Source organism: Pithys albifrons, chromosome 32 (assembly GCF_047495875.1).
Source record: "Pithys albifrons albifrons isolate INPA30051 chromosome 32, PitAlb_v1, whole genome shotgun sequence".
Taxonomy (NCBI): domain Eukaryota; kingdom Metazoa; phylum Chordata; class Aves; order Passeriformes; family Thamnophilidae; genus Pithys; species Pithys albifrons.
In genome coordinates, this window is record NC_092489.1 from 1,225,715 (window position 1) to 1,240,867 (window position 15,153).

The 15,153-nt window shown below is 53.2% G+C and overlaps 2 protein-coding genes across 2 annotated transcripts in view; one reads left to right on the forward strand and one right to left on the reverse strand.

Moving 5' to 3' along the window:
• Positions 1-15,153, reverse strand: part of LOC139684145 (uncharacterized) — a 1,342,464-nt gene that overhangs the window by 866,648 nt on the left and 460,663 nt on the right. The window lies entirely within an intron of this gene.
• Positions 1-15,153, forward strand: part of LOC139684146 (uncharacterized) — an 800,710-nt gene that overhangs the window by 226,943 nt on the left and 558,614 nt on the right.

Below are 15,153 nucleotides of genomic sequence, written 5' to 3' on the forward strand. Positions count from 1 at the left end.
CCCGCTCGCAGAGGGAGGGAGAGCGGCTTTCGTGGGTCCCGCCCCCAGACAGGGCCCCCGCCCCCCCCGAGCTGTCCCGCAGCTCCCTCCTCAGCCGGCCCGGATCCATCTGCTCGCAGAGCCCGGGCAGCATCTCGGCGGCTCCGCAGGGCACTCGCTGCTCCTTCTGGGCTCGCAGGGACCCCCCCGGCCTCCCCTGTGCCCCCCGCATCCCCTCCCTGCCCACCCCCTGGGAGCGCCGAGCCCGGCCCCGCTCGCAGCTCCCTCGGCCCTCGACAGCAGCAGCAGAGCCCGCGGGGCCCGACCCAGCGCCAGGGCCGGCCCGGCAGCGGCGGAGCGGAGGCTGCGGTGGGGGGAGCGCCCGGGGCACCGGGGCGGACCTGACCGATCATGTCCGGCCCCTGCCCGGCCCTGTCTGTCCCTGCCCGGCCCCGTCTCTCCCTGCCCCGGCCCCGTCTCTGTCCATGCCCGGCCCCGTCTCTGTCCATGCCCGGCCCCGTCTCTGTCCATGCCCGGCCCCGTCTCTGTCCATGCCCGGCCCCGTCTGTCCCTGCCCGGCCCCGTCTCTCCCTGCCCCGGCCCCGTCTCTGTCCATGCCCGGCCCCGTCTCTGTCCATGCCCGGCCCCGTCTCTGTCCATGCCCGGCCCCGTCTCTGTCCCTGCCCGGCCCCGTCTCTGTCCATGCCCGGCCCCGTCTGTCCCTTCCCGGGCGCTGCCGCCGATCGTGGCCGTTGGAGAAGTTTCGCCTAAAGAAAAATGGGCGGGGTAAAGGGGGCGGAACTGTAGGAGGTGCCGAGCTCCCACTGGCTGCTGTTACTGTCATTCATCGATGCTGAGCATCCATTGGGCATTTCCGCCGTCACTCTTCGTTCCCACCCACCGCGCAGTAGGAGGGGCCGGGAGTGCAGTGGAGTCCGCGCCTGCGCAGTGATGGGCGGAGACCCGGATGTGGGGGAGGCCGGAAGGGACTTGTGCGGTTTTTCCCTCCCGTGTCCCGGAGCTTTCCCCGTTCCCTTTCCAGGAGCTCCTTCTTCTCGGGACCCCCCGCGCCGTGTGGGCCGTGACGGTGAAGGTGGAGAAGCCGAGTAAGCCCCTCCCCCTACCCCGGGACCGCCCTCAGGTCCGTCCCACCTCCCACCAAAAACACCCTGAGATCCCGAAACCCTCACCTGGGACCCCCAAAACTGCCCCAGGATGCCCCAAATCTCCTCCTGGACCTGATAGAGCCACTCAAAACACCCCAGACACCCCCCCCCCCCTAAAACCCCAAGACCCTCCCCGAGACCCCCAAAACACCGCACAGACCCCCCAAACTTTCACCCAGCCCCTGCAAACCATTTCCGACCCCCAAATGACCTGCCTGGTTAGGGGGGAAGGGTCACACCCAACAGTCAGTTCTGCAGCTTTTGGGCACTTTCTGGAGAGTCAAAGCCAAGACTTTGGAGAGTCAAAGGTTTGATTTGGAAATATTGTAAATCCTTCAGTGCTTGGAAAGAGGAAAACGTGCCAATAACCTGGGCTAGTGGAAAGGGATGAGCTTTAAGGGCCCTTCCAACCCAAACAATCCTGTGAGTCTGTGACTTGAGCTTGAGGAATTAGTTAAAAACCCAACTCCTCCTCTGGACTTGGCTCCAGTTCCAACCCCCTGCAATTTTAGGGCTGGGTTTAGGGCTGTTTTAAGGCTGGTTTTAGGCTGGGTTTAGAGCTAATTTAGAGCTGGTTTTTGGCTGGTTTAGGGCTGGTTTTAAGCCCAGGTTTATGGCTGGTTTTAGAGGTGATTTAGGAGTGTTTTAGGGCTCAATTATTTCTGGTTTACTCCTGGTTGAGGGCTGGATTAAGGGCTGGTTTAAGGCTGGTTTTAAGTCTAGTTTTAGGGCTGGTTTAGTGAGACAGTAGTGTCAATATTTTCAATACCTTTATAAATACCAAATTATTTTTCAAGTGCTCTCAGCACGCCAAAAGTCAATTTGACACATTCATTTATCAGAATTATTATATTCTTTATTATAGCATTTTACAATGTTATTATAATTATTTCTGTACTAGAACTGCTACAGTCCCTCACCCCAGTTGAAAGTACTGAAAAGTGTGGCGTTAAAAACTGTCCCTCCACATTTTGGGATGGTGTCTCATACCTGTAATGTGCCAATGGAAAAAGATAATTTAGGGACTGAGTTCCACAGTTTTACTTCTGTGTGACAGAAAGAAAACTCAAAAATATGTGTGTTCTGTCCCAGGTTGTTCCAACCATGAGAAGGTCCAGGGTGTAAATATTAATTAGGATTAATCAATTCTCAAGCTGCACACCCAGTCACACTCTCCTTACAAGCAGGAGAAAGAAACCTCAGTGGGTAAAAGCTGATGCATGAACTGTAATTTTAGACTTGGAGTCTGAAAAGTTCTTTCTATCCCAGAAAATGTGACCAGCTGAGGGTGTGGATATCACTGGCTGCTCCAAGTTATTCCCCCAGTCCCACATCAATATTGAAAAGAATTAAATTTAAAAAGTTCTGTTACAATCCAGGTCCCGACAAAACTTCCCCATGCAAAGCTTTTGGATTCTAAAAGCTGATAGAAAATGGGAGATTTATGTTGCATTATTGGCAAGTCCGTTTGTTGGTTTCCTGGGCAAACCTGGGACTTTCTGCTCCTCTGGTGCTGCTCTGCCCTCAGCCCTGGGCTTGGTGACCAAAGCAGTGAAGTACCAAGGGAGATCAAACTGGTGAGCTGAGGGACTCCAGGTTTTGCTGGGACTTGTCCCAAAGATCTCAAGGAGAGTTAAGGAATATTCATTTCCCAGATAAATTTGGGGCACCACGTTTTTTGTTAAATATTGTTGTCAATGTTTTCAATACCTGTGTAAATACCAACTTACTTTTCAAGTGTTATCATCACTTAAAACGTCAATTCTATACATAAATTTTTCTATATTATTATACGATTTATTAGAGTATTTTATTGTATTACCATAATTATACGTTATTTTAACTTGCAAATCAACATTCAGAATATCACAAAATGCAGATAAAAACTTTTGCTTGTGTGAAAAAGTACTTTCTTTTCTTTCTTTCTTTCTTTCTTTCTTTCTTTCTTTCTTTCTTTCTTTCTTTCTTTCTTTTCTTTCTTTCTTTCTTTTATTTTCTTTCTTCCTTTTCTTTTTCTTTACTTCATTTTTTTCTCTTTTTTCTTTCTTTTTCTTTCTTTTTCTCTTTTTTCTTTCATTTTCTCTTTTTTCTTTATCTCTTTTCTCTTTCATTTTCTTTCTTTTTCTTTCCTTTTTCTGTTTTTTTCTTTCTTTTCCTCTTTTTTCTTTCTTTTTCTCTTTCTACTTCCTTTTTTCTCTTTTTTCTTTCTTTTTCTATTTTTCTTTCTTTTTCTCTTTTTTCTTTCTTCTCTTTTTTCTTGATTTTTCAGTTTTTTCTTTATTTTTCTTTCTTTTTCTCTTTTTTCTTTCATTTTCTCTTTTTTCTTTTTCTCTTTTCTCTTTTTCATTCTTTCTCTTTTTTTTCTGTTTTTTCTTTCTTTTTTTCTTTTTCTCTTTTTTCTTTCCTTTTCTTTCTTTTTCTCTTTTTTCCTTCTTTTCCTTTCTTTTTCTCGTTTTTTCTTTCTTTTTCTCTTTTTTCTTTCTTTTTCTCTTTTTTCTTTCTTTTTGTCTTTTTCTTTCTTTTTCTTTCTTTTTCTTTCTTTTCTCTTTTCTCTTTTTTCTGTATCCGCCCTGCTCGCCGCGCCCCGCGAATGGTGGGGGGGGGGCGGGGCCGAGCCTGGAACACCGCCGGGAGAAGAGGAGGGGACAGCCATGCTCCTCCTTTTCCTCTTCCTTTTCCAGGGTTCCGCCTGCACCCGAAGAAGTCTCGGGTGAGCGGGAGAACAGGGTGGGAAAGAGAAGGGGCCCCCAAACTCCACAGTGCCCCCGCTGCCCCCCCCAAGGGCCATAAGGGCTGTGCCAGGGAACAGGAGAGCCGGGATGGGCCCGGACAAAGCCCCCAAGGGCACCAGGATGTGCCGCTCCTTGGAGCCCGCGCTGGGGCTGCCGCGGGGCGGGGCCGGAGCTGCACACAGGGACGGCAAAGGGCCCTGACAAAGTGCTGCGGGACCCCCGAGCCGAGCCCCGAATAGCCTGGGGGCGCTCTGGGGGTTTTGTTTGTGTTTGAGGGGATGGTTGAGAGACCCCAAAAGCTGAGCTGGGAATGCTCCTTGGGGGATATTGGGGGTCCCTGGGAGGTGTTTTTGGGTGTCCCAGTGTCGGGTCCTGGCAGAGCTCCTTGGTGGGTGGGGGGATGTGCGGACCCCATTGGGGGGGTTGGTGTGCCTGGGTCAGGCCCTTCATTGACAGGTTCGGGATGGGGCCTCCCAGTGCACGGGGGACCCCCAGCAGCCCGGACAGGGGAGCCCCCCCAAACCCCAAAGTGGAGAGACCCAGAGGGGGAATTCCTGAGAGGGATTTTTTTGGCTGAGTCTTGGTGGTTTTGGCTGAATCTTGTGGGTGCAGGGGGGACAGAGTGCTGGGAAAGGGGATTTCAGGGGGAAGCAGGTCCAAGGAAAGGGGGTGTAGGGGTTGGAGGAGTGGGATGGGGAGTCCAGGGGTCCCCAATGTTGAAGAAAGGGGGTCTTGAGGTAGGGACACCCAGAAAAGCTGGGAAAAGGGTTAAAATTTTCCCCCAATGTTCCAAACAGGGCAGGGTGTGTGGTCTGGAAATGCAAGAGTGGGGGTCCCAAAGTTAATAAAAAGGGGCTGTGGGGGCTGGAGTAGGTGGGATGTCCAGGAAAGGGGTTGCAGGAGGGTATTTGTGCAGGATAAGGGGGTGCAGGGACATCCCAGTGCCTGGAAATGAGGGATCAGGAAGGTCCCGAGGTGAAGAAAAAGCAGGACTAGAGGTGGGGAGAGGTGGTTGGGGGCTGCAGGTTGTGTCTGTGAGCAGAAAAGTGAAGTCCAGGGGGTGTCAGGGTAAAGGAACAGGGAGTGTGGAGTTTGGGAGAGACAGGATGGTGTTACAATCTGCTTAAATATTGCAGACATAGCTTGGGTTCAAAATGTTTTTCCCAACAATATTAAAACTCAATCTATATTACCTCTTAATTAAAAAATGGCATTTATTATTAATTAAAAATTGTTTAAAAATGCAGAGAGACAGGGAAATAAGAACAGTTAGAAAAACTCTAAGAGTACTTTTTAGAAGCAAAGAGAAAAGTTTACCACCAAAACCAACTTTTTCTGCCAAGTTTGTGTGTGTGTGTGTGTGTGTGTGTCTGTGTGTGTGAGAAGCGATGTTGTCTCTGTTCCTGCAGGCAGAGGTGTGGAATGCAGCTCTTGCAGTGCAGATGTGATGCTCAGTCTGTGCTGCTCTCCCTTGTGCAGCAGGGCTGCTCCTCGCTCTCTGCAGAGCTCTCAGGCTCCGCGGAGCTGTCGCTCACGGGCAGCAGCGGCGCAGCCACCCCAGGCTGAACAGGGCCAGGGCTGGGTTAGCAGGAGCAGAACTGACGCAGGGAGCAAGGCAGAGCTCAGCTTTCTCCTCAGTCTGCAGGGGCAGGCAGGCAAGCAGCGTGGGTGGGGAAGAAGGAGGGTAAGAAGGTGAGATGGGTGAGGCAGGGAGGAGGTGGGAGAGGTTCTTGGCTGTGGTTCTCTCTCTCCATTCTCCACACACCCTACGCACAGAAATTCCAAGGTGTTCTTTGGGAGCTTTTATAGAGCCCAAGAAACCTTAGACACTGTTTTTTACAGGTAGCTTTCAAATTTCTTAAAAGGCAGGATATAGTTTTAGCTAAGTCATTACAACAGGAGGATGCTGGTGTGAGTTGTGATCAGGCAAGAAGTTTGGGTGAATTTGCTGCCATGACTTGCAGGAAGCTTGGGGAAAGGCTTTGGCAGGGTGTTTGTTTGTAAGAGAATTCTGTCTTTTTGTCGAACTACTGAGAGAATGTTCTTGGATAGGATGTTTATGACAGGAGAACAATGGGAGAATAATATTTATTCCATTTCTCAGTTATTGGTGTATAACAGATGGGTTGGAAATGGGGGTCAGGGTGTCCTTGGAGTCAAAGTAGGGGAATGTTGGGGTGAGGTGACCTGGGATGGCTGGGAATGGGGGCCTGAGGATCCCTGGTGTCAAAGAAAAGGGGGATCCAGAGGCTGAGACAGGCAGGATGGGCAGGAAAAGGGGGTAGGAGTATCCTGGAGTCAGAGAAAGGAGTGTCCGAGGTTGGAGAACAGGGAATAGCCACGCAGGGGGGTCCCAGAGCCCAGGAAAAGGAGGTGCAGGGGGATAATGATAATAGTAGGGAGGAGAAGGAGAAAAAAATGCAATGGGGCTCCAAAGTGCTGATATCCAAAGGCAGAAAAGTGGGGAGAGGGTGGGGAAGTGTCCCCAGGGAAAGGGATACCAAAGCAGATCTGCTGGTCAGGGTCAGAGCAGGGACTGGTAACAAGGATTCTGGGAATTCAGGGCAGTGGATGGGGGTTTCCCACCCCAGGCTGCCCATCCTGTGCTTCCCAGAGCCCAGTCACTCCCACTATGAGTGCAGCTGTTCCCACTATATCTCAGTTGCCCAGAACAGAATCCTAGTTGGCCCAGTATGACCCTAGTCTCTCCCACCATGGTCTCAGTGACGCCCAGTATTGCCCAGTATAGACCCAACCATTTAACTTGCTCCTAGTTGCCCCATATGCAGTTTCAGTTTTCTGCTAGCATAGTCCCAGTAACTCCCACTGTGGTCCCAGTCACCCCCAGTATGGTTCCAGTGACTTCAGTCTCTGCCAGTATGGTGTCAGGATGATCCCAGTTGCCCGCAGTCTGTGGCAGGAGGAGTCCAAAGCTCCTGGAGCACATGGAGGACCCAAGCAGAGGAGGGTCCGTCCAGGTTCTGTGGCTGCAGGAAGAGCCACAAGGAGCCAAGGGCCCCCCAGAGCCACCCCAGGCAGTAGAAGGTGGTCCCACAAGGCCTCCTGCTGCCCCTTGTGTCCTCCAGCTTGGGCCCAGCTCCTCCTAGTGTTATCCCAGTTGCCTTCAACATGGTCCCTCTTGCTTCCAGTATCAGCCCAGTCTCATGCCATTAGCTCCAAGTGTGCTCCCAGATATTTTCCAGTCATTGCCGGTATGATCTGAGTCACTCCCAGATAGTCTCATTGTGACCCCAGTATGACTCCAGTGCTCCCAATATTACCCCAGTTCCCCCCACATGCTTCCAGTTGCTCCCTTTTACCCCTACTATGGTTCCACTCACTCCCAGTATATTCCAGTGGAGGGGTGGCTTTATATGTTAGAGAGTCTCTTGGCTCTGTTGAACTTGAGGTCAGCAGTGAAAAGGTTGAGTGTCTATGGATCAGAATCAGGGGGAAGGCCAACAGGGCTGACATCCTTGTGGGTGTCTGTTACAGGCCACCCAACCAGGATGATGAAGGAGATGAATTATTCTACAAGCTGCTGGCAGATGTCTCAAAATCTCCAGCCCTTGTTCTTGTGGGTGACTTGAACCTGCCAGATATCTGCTGGGAGCTCAACACAGCAGAGAAGAGGCAGTCTGGGAGATTCCTGGAGTGTATAGAGGATAATTTCCTGCTTCAGCTGGTAAATGAGCCTACCAGGGGTGGGGCCCCTCTACACCTGCTGTTTATAGAGAGGGGCTGGTGGGAGATGTAGTGGTCAGAGGCTGTCTGGGCACAGTGACCATGAAGTAACAAGAGTTTTCAGTGCTCAGGGATATGAGGAAGGCCATCAATAAAACCTCTTTGCTGGAATTCCAGAGGGCAGATTTCAGCCTGGTCAGAAGACTGGACCAGAGCATACCCTGGGAAACAACCCTCAAAAACAAGGGGGTACAGGAGGGATGGATGTGCTTCAAGAAGGAAGTCTTGAGTGCACAGGAACAGCCTGTCCTGGTGTGCCAAAATGAAAGCCAATGGGGAAGACATCCAGCTTGGTTGTACAGGGAGATTCTGAAGGAATTCAGCAATAAAAAGAGAGCTGACTGAGTGTGGATAAAAAAGGGCTGGCTATTTAGGAAGAGTTTAGGAACATAGTTAGGTCCTGTAGGAAGAAAATGGGAGACAAAAGTGCAATTTGAAGACAGTTTGGCTACTTCTGTTAGGGATGACAGAAAGTGCTTCTATAAATATGTTAATAGGAAAAGGAGGGACAAGGAAAACCTCCATTCTTTGTTGGACTTGGGGGAGAACATTGTTACCAGAGATGAGGGGAAGGCTGAGGTACTTAACACCTACTTTGCCTCAGTTTTCACCAGTAAGACAGGTGGCCCTGAGGACAACTGGCCTCCTAAGCTGGTAGAAAAGAGACAGGGAGCTGAATAGTCCCGCTGTGTTCCAGGAGGAAATAGTGACTTAGTGAGGCACCTGAATCCTCACAAGTCTGTGGGGCCAGATGGGATCCATCCTGGGGTGATGAGGGAGCTCCTGGAAGAGCTTGCCAAGCCAGTCTCCATCATCTCCCAACAGTCCTGGCTCTCTGGGGAGGTCCCAGAGGATTGGAAGTTGGACATTGTCACCCCAATCCACAAAAAGGGCTGCAAGGGTGACCCTGGGAACTCCAGGCCTGTCAGCCTGACCTCGGTGCCTGGCTGGGTTATGGAGCAGATCATCCTGAGTGCAATCACACAGCACCTAAAGGATGGGCAAGGGCTCAGACCCAGCCAGCATGGGTTTAGGAGGGGCAGGTCCTGTCTGACCAACCTGATCTCCTTCTATGATCAGGTGACCCTCCAGGTGGATGAGGGGAAGGCTGTGGATGTGTCTATCTGGACTTCAGCAAGACCTTTGGCACTGTCTCCCATAATATACTCCTGGAAAAGCTGGTAGCCCATGGCCTGGACAGGTGTACCCTCTGCTGGGTCAGGAGCTGGCTGGAGGGCCGGGCCCAGAGAGTGCTGGTGAACGGGGCTGTGTCCAGCTGGCAGCCAGTCACCAGTTGTGTCCCCCAGGGGTCTGTGTTGGGCCCAGTCCTGTTTAACATCTTCATTTATGATTTAGATGACAGGATTGAGTCCATCATCAGCAAATTTGCTGATGACACCAAGTTGGGAGGGAGTGTCGAGCTGCTGGAAGGCAGGAGGGCTCTGCAGAGGGACCTGGATGGACTTGAGGGATGGGCTGATTCCAATGGGATGAAGTTCAACAAGGCCAAGTGCAGGTCCTGCCCTTTGGCCACCCCAACCCCTGTAGGGCTCCAGGCTGGGCACAGAGTGGCTGCAGAGCAGCCAGGCAGAGGGACCTGGGGGGACTGAGGGACAGGAAGCTCAACATGAGCCAACAGTGTACCCAGGTGGCCAAGAAGGCCAATGGGATCCTGGCCTGGATCCAAACTAGCGTGGCCAGCAGGCCCATGGCAGTGACCCTTCCCCTGGACTCTGCCTTGGGGAGGCCACACCTTGAGTGTTGTGTTCAGTTCGGGCCCCTCAGTTCAGGAAAGAGATTGAGAGGCTGGAGCAGGTCCAGAGAAGAGCAAGGAGGCTGGAGAAGGGACTGGAGCACAAGTGCTGTGGGGAGAGGCTGAGGGAGCTGGAGGTGTTTAGCCTGGAGAAGAGGAGGCTCAGAGGTGTTTTCATCACGCTCTAAAAGTACCTGAAAGGAGATTGTAGGCAGGTGGGGATTGGTCTCTTTTCCAAGGCACTCAGCAATAGGACAAGAGGGCAGGGGCTCAAGCTCTGCCAGGGCAGGTTTTAGGTTGAATATCAGGAAGAAGTTCTTCACAGAGAGAGTGCTCAGGCATTGGAATGGCCTGCCCAGGGAGGGGGTGGATTCTCCAACCCTGGAGGTATTTAATGTAAGACTGGGCGTGGCACTTCGTGCCATGATCTGGTGATCAAAGTGGGGTTGGATTAAGGGTTGAACTTGATGATCTGGGAGGTCTCTTCCAACCCAACTGATTCTGTGATTCTATGAGAAGAGAGCAGGGATGGTGGCAAGGCCCTGTCTTGGCAGAGGCAGAGCACAGGCCCAAGGGGAAGAGCAAAAGAGACAGAAGCTCCACCTCCCTCTCTTTTATACTTCTTGATGCTTCCTGATAATGTCAGGTGATATGAAATACCTCTTTGGTTGCTCAAGTCAGGTGATGCTTGTCCCTTCTAATCTCTGTCACATCCTCTGGGCCTGATGAATTGAGGCCTGGCTGAAGTTAAAGCTAAAACTACCACACCCCATTACATTCTATTCTCAAGCTCCATTTCTATGATGGTTCCGGATAGAATTTACACACTGAGAAATGACTTAAAAAAATTCCAGGGATCTTGCTTTCATCTGGTCACGTTCTGGGACTGAGAGGATCTCCTCAAATAATATTTTGGGTGTCACTGGAGTCCTCGGGGTGCTGGAACCCATGGAGGATCTGCAGCTTTGTCCCAGCTGGGTCATCAATAATTGTCACCAAAAGTCATCAGGAAGGAATGAGACCCTCCATTCCCCCCTTTGGAGTGTCTGTGACTCAGACACTCCTTTATTCTGGGCAGAGACAGGGAGAGAATCTCTCCAGCTCCATACAAGCCCTTCCAAGAGTTCTCACATATTTATACATTTTGGCAAACAAAGAAATTGCATTTTTCCTTCTAAGATATACAATTCTCTTCATTAATTGGTATTCTATTCTTTATTGGCTGTTTTGGTCAACATTCTTTGGTGCTTTTATCATTCTGCCTCAGGCAAAGTCTCCAACTCTCAGGCTGAAATGTCTTTGTTAGTCTCCTCTGTATCTTCTGGTTGCTCCAACATGGTTTTGAGGGACCATAAATTTAAGATACCAGATGTCCAATCTTCAGCTCCCTCAGGCTTCTCTTTCCTGCAGCCCATCAGAGCCAGTCCAGGGAAACTCAAAGCTTTGGTGCTTTAAAGACCAAACTGATGAGAGTCTGTGAGAAGTAACGCAGTCAACGATTGCCACTAATTAAATATTTAGGAAAGTTGTATAATTTGCAGCACTGCAAGTCACTGGGAAGTGGGTTGTGGGGGTTGAGATGGGATGTGAAAGAACCAATGGCCAACTGGAAGAAGATCTGGGTAGTCTGAGAAAGTTGGGAAGGACATTGAGGAGACTTGAGGGGCCCTGGGAGGGCTGGGGGCAATTGGAAAAAAGCTTCAGGAGATCTGAGGGGTGTTGGAGGGGGGTTGGTGGTTCCTAGTGGGGCTGAGAGGGGCTTTGAGGGGTGCTGGAAGGGCTGGGCAAGGACTGGAAGGAGGTTCCACATGACCCTGCGTGGGATGGTGTGACCAGGAGAAGGTTTGGTGAAGGTCATGGGGGGTCTGTGGGAGGATTTAGGGGGTCCTTCCCCCCTGGCCCTGCCCGGAGCTGCTGCCGGACGCTCCCCAAGATGCTGCCAGGGGTCGGGGCTCCATGTCAGGGGTTTGTCCTCCTGGGCTGGGGCTTCTCCCTGTGCCACAAAGGCAGGGGGTCACCTGGAGTCGCGTGTCACCCCCTCCCCTGCTGTCCCTCTGCCCCCAGCCGGCTGCTCCCAGTGTTCCCATTAAAGCATTCGATTTCTCCCCAGTCCCGGTCACTGGGGCTGGCTGGGGGGATCAGCCAGAGAAGGCCCCGAATCATTTTCCAGCCAATCAGAGCGCGCGGCGCTGATGACTGCGCAGTTGCCAGGCAGACCCGCAGCGCCCCCCGCTCCCCACCCCAAACAGACCCGCGCCCCCGACCCGCGCCCCTTCCCTCGCCCCCAGCGCCCCCCGGAACAGCAATTTTTTGGCGGGGGGAGGTGGGGGCGCCCAGGCCGGACCCTCCCGCGCTGTCCCAGCCGTCGCGGCTGCGGCGAGGGCCGAGTGCGGGCGGGAGCGGCCAAGAGCCCAGCGCTGCCCCATCCCGAGCTGCTCCAGCTCAATCCCTGCTCCTCCCGCGGGGAGCGGCGGGACTGGGGGCAAAGGGGGCCGGGGGGGGTGGTGCTGGGCCTGGGGGGAGGAGGAGAAGGGCTGGAGGGGGCGGGACTGTGGGGGCGGAGAAGCGGCAGGAGAGGAGGGACAGAGCAGGGGGAGGAGCCGGGACAGGGGACACAGAGAGGACAAAGCACCGCGTGGTCGGCGCTCGGTCGGAAGGTCGGTGTGGGGCGGGGGGGCGAGAGCGGTTTTGGGGCCCCTCGCGCTATCTCTGAGGAAACCCCGGGTTCCGCGGAGTGTGGAGAGTGGAGAAGGGAGATAGTGGAGCTGGGCAAGCCCCGGAATGGTGGAATTTGGGGCGGGAGCACAGAGGGAGCCCCGGGCCCCTTAAACGGGGGTCCCGGAGAGGGAGAAGCCCCGGCAGTGTGGAGATGAGGGGAGAGCAGCAATGCAGGGGGGAGGTGGGACCCCCAAGAGCCTGGAGAAGGCGAGAGCCGAGAGAGGAAGGAGCCGTGGGATTCCCGGGATCCCCGGCAGCCTGGAAAGGGTGGCACGGGATCCCCAATACAAGTGGGACCCCCAGCAGTTCAGACAGGGGGACCCCAATAACCCCACCGTGGAGAGTTCAGAGAAGAGGACCTGCTGGGAGGGCTGTTTTGGGCTGAAGTTTTGTGTTTTGGAGGTATTTAGGGACACAAGATTAGAGGTGGTGGAGATGGAGGGCAGGACTCGGAACGGCTGTGGGGAGAGGTGAGGGGAGATGGTCAAGTTTGGGGGGTTTTCGGGACTCAGGGCGGGTTTTGGGGGTTCCACATTAAGCACCCACCCCCTACCCTTCCCTGGGACCCACCGGCTGGGTGTTGGCCATGAGAGTGAAGGTGGAGAAGTCGGGTAAGCCCCTCCCTCATCCCGGGACTGCCATCGGGTCCGTCAGGTCCATCCCACATCCTCCCCCACCCCCTCCACTCACCAAAAAAACCCCAAACCCATCTTGACATCCTGAAACCCCACGCTTAAAACAACAGGGTTCCCCAAATCACCTCCTGGACCTGCCAGAGCCCCTCAAAATGCCCCAGAGTCCCTCTCCCAACCCCCCAAGACTCCCCCAGAGTCCTCCAAAACTCCCCAGACCCCCCTAAACACCGCACAGAACCTCTCAGAGAGACCCGAAACACACAAGAGAACCTCTCAGAGTACCCCCAAACTTTCATCCAGACCCTGCAAACCACCCCGAGACCACCCACTCACCCCCCACACCTTCCCAAATTCCATCACCTTCCCTCCAAACCCCCTCCCAGACCACCCCAAATGTGCCCAGGACCCCCAAACGACACCAGAACCCCCCAGGCCTTTTCCAGATATTCTCAGACCAGTCCAGGACCTCCCTAAATTCCCGTCTAGGTGCTGAAAACTACCCCAGGATTCCCCTAAATGACTTCCAGACCTTCCAAACAACACAGAACCCTCCAATTGTTTCCAGACCAGCCCAGATACTCCCAAACCCTTCCCATAAACCCTCGTCCTTGATCCCCCCAAACCTCCTTGAAGGGAAAGTTAAAACAGAGATAACTGAAGCTAAGGGAGACATGTGGACAGCCCGAAAAAGCAGGAAAATCAGATTAATTTGATGGGATTTTTACCTAGAAGCTGAAAGGAGGAAATTGGAGATGATGCTCTTTGAAAAGGAAACGGTGTGAGCGAGTGAGGGGCAACCACAGTGTGGGGAACAAATGGAGTCACCCCCAGAGGGGGCTTTGATTGGGGAGCATCCCTGGATGCTGGAAAATCCTGGAATCTTCCCCTGCCTCCAAATGGAGGCGCCTGGCACAGATCCCCTAAAACACCAAACCACCAAGATTGGGCAAAAAAACCCCAAAATATGCAGATTAAGGAAAAAGAAATTCAAAGCACCAAGATTCACTTCTAAAAAACCCTCCCAGGAATTTGCTATTTATGTTCTCTGTGCTTTGCGTTCTGGGGATCCTCCCTGTCCAGGCTGTTGGGGGTGCCTTGTGTTTTGGGGTCCCCTCTCTGGGGTTCTGCCTGTTCCAGGCTGTTGGAGACCCCGGGAATTTCATAGGTCCCCCACTCTGTTATCTGAATCCACTGAGTTTCTTTGATTCCCCCCTCTCCATGATCCCTCCAAGGAATGCCGAGGGTCCCAGGGGTCCTTTCTGCCCTGACTCTCTGCTCAGGGTGCTCAGGGACCCCCCTGGATCCCAAAATGAACAGCCCAGAGAGGGGGCACCCTCAGGACCCACAGCAATGTGGAGAGGTGGGGCCCTTGGGAACCACCACCACAAGCAGAGAGTCACGAGAGGAGGGACTGCGGGGGCCCCAAATCCCCTCTGGGGTCCCTATTTGGGGGTTGAATCTTGGTGTTTTGGGCTGAATGCTGGGGGTGCAGGGGGTACACAGAGCTGGGGCAGCGGGTTTTCAGGGGGTCCCACGGCCAAGCAAAGGGGTGTAATTGCTCAGAGAAGTGGGATGGGAAGCCCAGGGATCTCCTGTGCCCAGTAAAGGGGGTACAGGTGTCCTTGATGTTAAGGAATGGTTGGTCATGATGTAGGAAAACCCAGAATGGCCAGAAAAGAGGGGTTCAAGGTTTCCCCCAGTGTTCCAAAAAGGATCTGTGGTCTGGGAAATGCAGGAGTGGGGTCACTGGGGGTCCCAGAGTCAAGGCAAAGGGGGTGTGGGGACTGGAACAGGTGGGATGACCCAGAAAGGGGGTGCAAGGGGGTGTTGGTGTAGGATAAGTGGGGCAGGGACATCCCAGTGCCTTGGAATGGATGATCAGGATGGGCCCAAGGTAAGGAAGGGTAGGACTAGGAGTGGAGAGAGGTGGTTGGGGGGTGGAGGTGGTCCCTGTGGCCAGAATAAGGGGAGTTGAGGAGATGGCAAAGGAAAGGCAAAGGGATTGTGAAGTTTGGGAAAAGCAGGATGAGAGGGAAAAGGAAGGCAGGGTGGTCCTGGAGTCAAAAAAAGGGGGATGTGAGGACTGGTAAGCCGGGAATGGCCGGGCAGGGCTTTGTGGGGCCCTGGTAGCCTGGAGAGGGCGGGGACCCTGGAGAGGGAGGACCCCCAATACACAGGAGACCCCCAGCAGCCCAGACAGGGGGGACACTGAGAATGCGAAAAGGAGGAGGTCAGAGAGGAGAAGCTCCTGGGCGGGTTTTCTTGAGCGAAATCTTGGTGTTTTGAAGGTTTTTATGGACACAAGATGCCGAGTGAATTTTAGAGAGGGACTTGAGCAATCCAACCCAAGGCACTCACAGCTTGTTTTCCACAACAAACAGGATTTATCCTTCTGAAGGTGTGTCGGAATGGCGGAGGAGGCTGTG